This window comes from Prosopis cineraria, unplaced genomic scaffold (genome assembly GCF_029017545.1).
Source record: "Prosopis cineraria cultivar Desert tree isolate PC_DT_omini unplaced genomic scaffold, ASM2901754v1 PC6, whole genome shotgun sequence".
Classification (NCBI taxonomy): domain Eukaryota; kingdom Viridiplantae; phylum Streptophyta; class Magnoliopsida; order Fabales; family Fabaceae; genus Prosopis; species Prosopis cineraria.
The window spans coordinates 27,418,556-27,425,965 of NW_026555337.1; the positions used below are offsets into that span (position 1 = coordinate 27,418,556).

At 31.8% G+C, this 7,410-nt stretch overlaps 1 non-coding gene across 1 annotated transcript; it reads left to right on the top strand.

The window, feature by feature from the left end:
• The first annotated feature begins 6,733 nt into the window (after window positions 1–6,733).
• Window positions 6,734–6,840, top strand: LOC129314738 (small nucleolar RNA R71). The gene has a single exon (XR_008594247.1). It is a non-coding gene; the product is annotated as a small nucleolar RNA R71 (small nucleolar RNA).
• The last annotated feature ends 570 nt before the right edge of the window (window positions 6,841–7,410 follow it).

Consider the following 7,410-nt stretch of genomic DNA (forward strand, 5'->3'; position numbering starts at 1 on the left):
GACATGAAGCTTCAGTCTAAACTGGATCTTCTACGCAATTATGACACTCATAATATAACTAAATGGATCCTGCCAAATTCAAGTTGGGTCAGATTAGACGTTAATAGTTCTGTCAACCTTAATGGAATTGCAGCTTGTGGTGGTCTTATCAAAGATGATAAGGGCAACTGAATTAAAGAATTTTTTAAAAATCTTAGTTACCAACCTAACACTGTTGTGGAATTAATAGGAATCTTGGAAGGTCTCAACCTTTGTTAGAATGGTAAGATTTCTAAAGTCAACGTCTACTCAGATTCTATAAAGGCCTTATCTCTCATTGATTGGAGCTCTCCTTATAACCACCCTCTCTCAGCCATTATCAGTAGCATCAGACACCTTACCATGTGTAATTGGGAGATTATCTTTGATCGCATCTATAGAGAAGTTGATAAATGCACTGACCTAACGGCCCACAAGGCATTAATTGATAATTTTGATGTTAGATTATTTGTATAAATATTGTATTTTGTTCGGACATTTTTTACATTTAATAAAAATAATAAAAAAACCCAACCAAAAAAATGAAATAGATAAAATAAAAAAATCATTAATTAATAGGGTTTAATTTTATTTTAGCCTAGATAATTTTTTGCTGATTAAAATTTTATTTTTTTCTAGTTCATTAAAACAACTAAAAAAATATAAAAATACAAAAAAATTAATTCTTTTTAGGATTATATTTTCAAATAATAATAATAACAGTAATAACATAAAGAAAATATTGAGAATTTAATTGGTCTTTAGAATCAATTTTGAAAAAAAAAATCTTACTTAAGTCTTAAATAATCTCTTCCAAGTAACTCAATAATTCAAAGATTAGGAGAATTAATTTTTTTGAGAGTTCAATATTTTTTAAATTTTTTTCCTTAAATCTTGTTACTTTCCAATAAAAAAAAATAAAGAGATATTGTTGTTCAATTCAAAATCAGATTTTTCCTCTTAATCTAATTTCTAAAAGCAACAAGTATAATTAACAAGCAAAAAAAGGGTTATGTTTTAAAAAAAAAAATTAAGAAGAGACATAAATCAAAGGTTAAATGCTGGAAAACCAGCGTTTAACCATCAGCTTCTTTTCCTTAGTGCAGAGAAACGAAGAACACGGGAGGAGAGCAGAAGGGACCAGACGAAAAGCAGAAAGAGGAAGGATACACACACGCGAGAGAGAGAGAGAGAGAGCAAAACAGAAACACAACACACTTTCGGCCAGAGAGCAAAGAGAGAGAGCAGATAATCGCGTGTATGAAGAAGCAATCAGAACACGAAAAACAGAGAAAGGCAGAGAGAGAGAGAGAGCAGACGGCACACACGAAAATGTAGAAGAAGAAAAAAAAGAGCAGAGAGCATATGTATACACAGAAGACTCGGCCACAGGAAAAAGCGAGAAAAGCAGAGAGAGAGCAGACTCACACACACACGAACACAGCGGACGGAACACATAAGAAAAAACACAGAGAATGGCAAAAAGCGAGAAGAGTAGAAGAGGGAGACGTGCACAACTGGGTAGCTACAGATATGGGGAAGAGGAAAAATATGCTGGGCTTTTCTGGTGTTTGTTGAGCTCACACACAAAGACTTCTGATCTTCTCCCACCCCACATGGAGAGAGAAAACTCCAAGGCAGCCCCTAATATAAAGGGTCACTGTATCAGTAGTTGAGAGAGAGGGCTGGAGGCATTTTTCTGGGCAAAAACGAAGAATAGAGGCTGTGTCTTGCATGCAGTATAAAGCTCTGTACTTCGACTTAAAAGCCATCACTTTGGCGCCAACTGTGACTCCTCAACATTCAAGTTTTGCTTTCCATTATTGACTCTCCCTTCTCCTTCATTCCTTTTACACGTCTTCTTTGGATACGCCGGACTTGTTTCCATCACTGCAAGAGGTTCGATTTGCTGGTTCTTTCTCCCTCCTTTGCTCTGCCATTGGTCTGCTTTGCTTTTCTTTGTCTTGTGTCGTTCCTGTTCTAATTCTTGCAATAGATATGTGTGTAAGTTTGTGTGTTCATTATGCTGTTATGGAACCAATCCTTGATGAGAATTTGCTTGTGTTTGAAATAAGGAGATTTGGAAGCTTCGAAAATTTAAGTATTGATAATGGATATTTAAGAAGATATTTGAATAAGAAGTGGCTTTGTATTATTGTGTGAATGCCTATAGAATGTTTGCTAAAATGTATAAAAGAAGAATGGAAAGAATTCTTATACTTGTTAGACCAAGGTAAAAACTGGATCTAAAATCTATTTTTTTAAAATAAAAGAGTATATGAATCGAATTTAATTTTTTATCTCTTTATTTCTTAAAGTTAAGACATCAATTTGATTTTAATTTTTACGGAAAATAAATAAGGGTGATTAATGATAATGATGATATGTGAATTTTGTTTTTTTTAATCGTTAGATACTATTACCATTACTTTCATTATTTCCTTTTGAAAATATATCTGAGTATTAAGCCAATTTAAAAAATCCTAAAAAACACATCCTCAAGTCAAAAGAGAAGTGAAATGTCAAAATAGTTTATTGCTCTTGCAAGTGTACGAGATCACAGTAATAAATTACCCGGAACATTTGAGGTGTTGAACCCACAAGAAAGTTATACTTTTACTAATTTAAATAATTAATAATTTAAGAAAAATAGATAAAATGGATAATTTTAATGAAAATATAAAGAATAAAATTAAATAAAGAAAATAATGATGATGAAAACGCAATCACTTGAAGCGTTCGGATTTAGAATTCACCTTATAGATTGTTAGTTTCTACCCTTTGAGTTGACTCGGATCAATTATAGTGACAACTATTTTAAAGTGTCCTAATATTCTCCCGAATTATTAGTCCCTTTTTAATTAGTGTTAAATTCATTTTCACAATACCCAAGCAACTAATTAAACTGTGAAGCTATATTTTAACTCACCATAAATTTCTAAAACTATCTCTAACCTAGTTATTTATGTTTATTTCTCTAGATCTAGATTCTCCCTTCACCTCTCAGTCCATCAAGATTACCCATAGATTTAATTAAATGGTGGCCAGTCATTAAATCAATATGAAGAACAAGAGAAATAAATATAATTAAAAAAAAGCAAAAATATTCATAAATATAAATGCAAAGAGTCAAAACAAAGAAAATAAAAAACTAGTTCCCTAATTGGGTTACATCCTTATCCTAATTGGGTAATTTAGAAACACATAATAAAATCAAATAAGATCGTTCTAAAATCCCCAATCATGAAAAATGATCACAGAGAAAATTAAGGAGTAGAAAAGAAATAATTATAATTTGTGAAACTCCTCAATGATCTTGCTTTCAGCCTTTAGCATGCTTCTACGAGGTTCAAATATCTCAAAGAGAATTCTTGAGGTACTCAAATAAGTGATTGGATGCCTTCCCTATTGATGGAGAGAGTATTTATAGTTAAAGTGGAGGCTCCTTCTTTTGTTCCTTGTCGATGTGGGACTCTGATATATATATATATATATTTTTTTTTCTTTTCCTTCTTTCCTTCAATTTGGTTTATTCTTTTTCTCTGCAAAATATAAAGATAAAAAGATATGAGTAGATTTTGTATTAAAATTCCTTTTTATCTTATAATCAAGTGATGATGGAAAAATATATAAATATTAATTAAATAGATATGAAATCTCAATAAATATAATCAAATTCAAACTAAAATCTATACCTATTTAATTATAAAATATACACTTATCAAATTCCTTCACACTTAGCTTGTTACTTGTCCTTAAGCAAATACTTCTGCGTTTAGCCTTATTCCTTAAATAAGTATATCAAAAAAGAAGAACTTTACTCAAAGTGCCAGTAAAACTTAACTGTATAGCCAACCCATAGAGTTTCAATATGAGAGAGAAAGCTAATAACTATACTAGTACCATCATAGGGAGTGAATTAAATTTTGATTAAGCACTTATCTGTAAAATAAATTTGTCTATACCCTTAGACCTTACCTGTTTCTTTTTCTGAGTTAGTGCAATGGGGTCACCATAATTAACTATTCATGAATTGCCTTTCTCCTTAAATACTCCTTAGGTCCTTTTGACGCAAACCTTCATATTAGTGATACAAGGGCCCAGTTACTCAAACTTTAAGAACTTTATTGGCACATTCTTGATACTTATTAATCTATTTGATGTGAAGGCCAACATTGGTGATGAAGGTCCCTGGTTATTAGGCCTAGTTGGCATCAGCGAAGTAGGTATGTACTCAGCAATTTTTTACTCTCTGTTTTTTATAGGATCATTCCCCTTTTTAACTACTTTGTAAGGTGTTAGCTTTCTAGGCATATGCATAAATAATTAGGACAAATAATTCATGCACTAAGTATATTTTTGATAAACTCCTACAGGGTATTGGCAGCTTTAAACTCTTTCTCAAATACATAGTTACCCTTAGTAGTTATATAGCTAAATAAAATAGTACAAAAAAGCAAAAAGTTTCAAAAAAAATTTAAAAATTTTTAAAATTTTCAGAATTAAGGCCAATTACAGCATGTAAATTGCTAAGGAAATTATAACAGAATAGGCAATAGAAAATAATTATGATATTCCCTCCCTCACACTTAAATTTTACATTGTCCTTAATATTTGCAGAAAAGGAAAAAGATAAAGGAACTGAAACTCTCCTGATTTAATTTGTTTTGATATGACTTTGATAACCTTTAAGAAGCTCCTTTTTAAGCATTGTAATCTTGCAATTCATTTTAAAAGGGGTCTTAGTGATCAAATAAAATTTTATGGAGATAACAGACGGTAAAAAGAAATTAAAACAAATTAAAATAACAAAGAAAAGGAAATAAAAACAAAATTGGGCTGCCTCCCAACAAGTGCTATATTTAATGTCTATAACTAGACACTACTGTAAAAATCAAGCGATGCCTTTTGAGTATGGTAGAAATCCTTATCCTCCTAAATTAGAAGACACTTTCTTACCCAACTAACATTCATCTTCCTTTTGGAGAGGGTTCTTGTTAATGAGCAAGGAACTTTTCAATTTGATTCTAATATATGAGTGCTAGAGCTTTTGCGAGGACTAGTGAGTAGATCTGTAGGTTGCCTTTGTAGCTCCCTCCCTTCTCCATTGCTAATTTCCTCTTCTTTATTTCCTAAAGTATGTAAGGGAGGGTCTTTTAGGTGTTTCTCCTCTTCCTGTTCACCTATATGCTGCATAAAGATTTTTTTAAGAATAAGGAGGTTAGTGGCTTTAGTAAATTTAACTATCTCTTTTTCCTCACCCACTTTGAATATTAATTCTCCCTTAGGCACATTAAAAAAGGCACCTTCAGTGGCTAAAAATAATCTTCTTAATATAAGTGAGACATTCCAATTATCTTCAATGTCTAAAATAATAAAATCTGTAGAAATATAAAGTTTACCGACTTTCACTATGACATCCTCAACTACACCATATGGATATCTGAGTGATCTATATGCGAGTTGAAGAGTCACATTAATCGACTTGATATCTATTATACTAAGTTTTTTGTATAAAGAATAAGGCATTAAGTTAACACTGGCATTCAAATCACATAAACAATTTTCAATAATATTACAACCAATATCACAAAAAATAGTGAAACTCTTTGGATCTATCAATTTAGGTGGTAGCTTTTTTTTGTAGAATCGCACTATACTCCTCTGTAAGTGTAACCGTGATATATTCTTCTAACTTTTTCTTATTTGAAACTAACTTCTTGATGTATTTGGCATAAGCAGGCATCTTTGTCAATGCCTCTATAAAGGGAATATTAATTTGAATTTTTTTAAACATCTCAAGGAATTTTTGGAAGCCTAAATTTGGATCTTTTTTTGGAAGGCGCTCGGGTTATGGAATGGGGGGCATATAAGGTTTGGCTTCAGAGGGAGAATGCCCACTTTTAGCTCTACTATCGACCTCTTAGGATTCCTTACCCTTCTGTATGGTGATTGCCATAACTTGCTCTCATGGATTGACTTCGGTATTGCTTGGAAGTTTATTTTGACTCTTTTCAGTAACTAAGCTAGCCAAATTGCTTATTTGAGTCTTTATATTCCTCAAAGAATTACCCATTTGAGATTCTATATTCTTCATAAAAGCTTGAGTTGAAGTAACTGTTTGTTTTAGTTGGTCAATCTCTTGATTAATGCTCTTCATGTTATTCACTTGGTAAGTCGCCATTTGAGCTAAAGCTTCCTCCAACTTCTTTGTACTCAATTGTGTTTCTTTGTTGTTGAAAGCCTAGCTGTGCTTATGGCCCTTAAGTAGAGGAATTCTTCCAAGAGAAATTTAGATGATTTTTCCATCAAGGGTTGTATGTGTTGGAGTATGGGTGATTCCTTAAATTAACTCAATCATTACTAGCTCTCATATAATTACCCTCCTCCAAATAGTCACCATCACAACCAATATGAAGAGAATTATTAGTAGAAGAAAGGGAATTAATAGAACCAAAATTTTTCAATAATAAATTTAAATTCTTTGTTAAATCCCGTAGTTCATGTGAGACATCTGATGTAGAAACTTCATTAACAATCGCTCTCCTTCCTCAAACTGCCTTCTGTTTTGAATTTGTTGCTACCATTTTATAAATCTCCTCCCTTTCTTCAACTGTCATATTACTTGGATCACCTTGAGCTGCATTATCAACTTTTGATTGGCATTCAACATTAAGGCCATTATAAAAAATAATCCATCAAGAGTATTTGTGGAAATTGGTGATGGGGACATTGGCTTATGAGGAGATTATAACGTTCCCAGGTCTCATGGAACAATTCACTATTTTGCTGGGTGAAGAAGTGAATCTTATCCCTTAATTTTGAAGTCTTCTGAGGAGAATAATATTTCAATATAAATTGCTCATACATCTCCATCCAAGAGCTTATAGAAGCTTCTGATAATCATAGAAGCCATTGACGAGCTTCTCCTTTTAAACAGTATGGAAAGCAACACAGCTTTAAATCATCATCCGATAGATTATTTAGTGGTAGTGTATCAATTACCGCATATAGTTCTCATATTAAATCCAAGGCATCTTCAGTTTGGTGCCGGTTGAAATTAGGTAGTGCATTTAAGTAAATATTCATAAATTCATAATTACGCGCTCTCGTACTCAGTTGGATGCATGATAGATTAGATGTGATGAATGGGCATTGAATATCTATAAATGTAATGGATGGCTCTAGAATAATTTCATCACCTATCTTTCTTCTTCTCTGAGATCTATTTTTCTTGTAAAACCATTCAATTTTTAGATTAATAGGAATCAAATTTAAATCACCAGAACTTCTCAGTTGCATAAAAAAATAATAAAATAATAAAAATAAATAAATAATTAATTAATTAAAATTAAAATGAACTAAAAATCAAGTAGTTAGTAAATTTGGGAC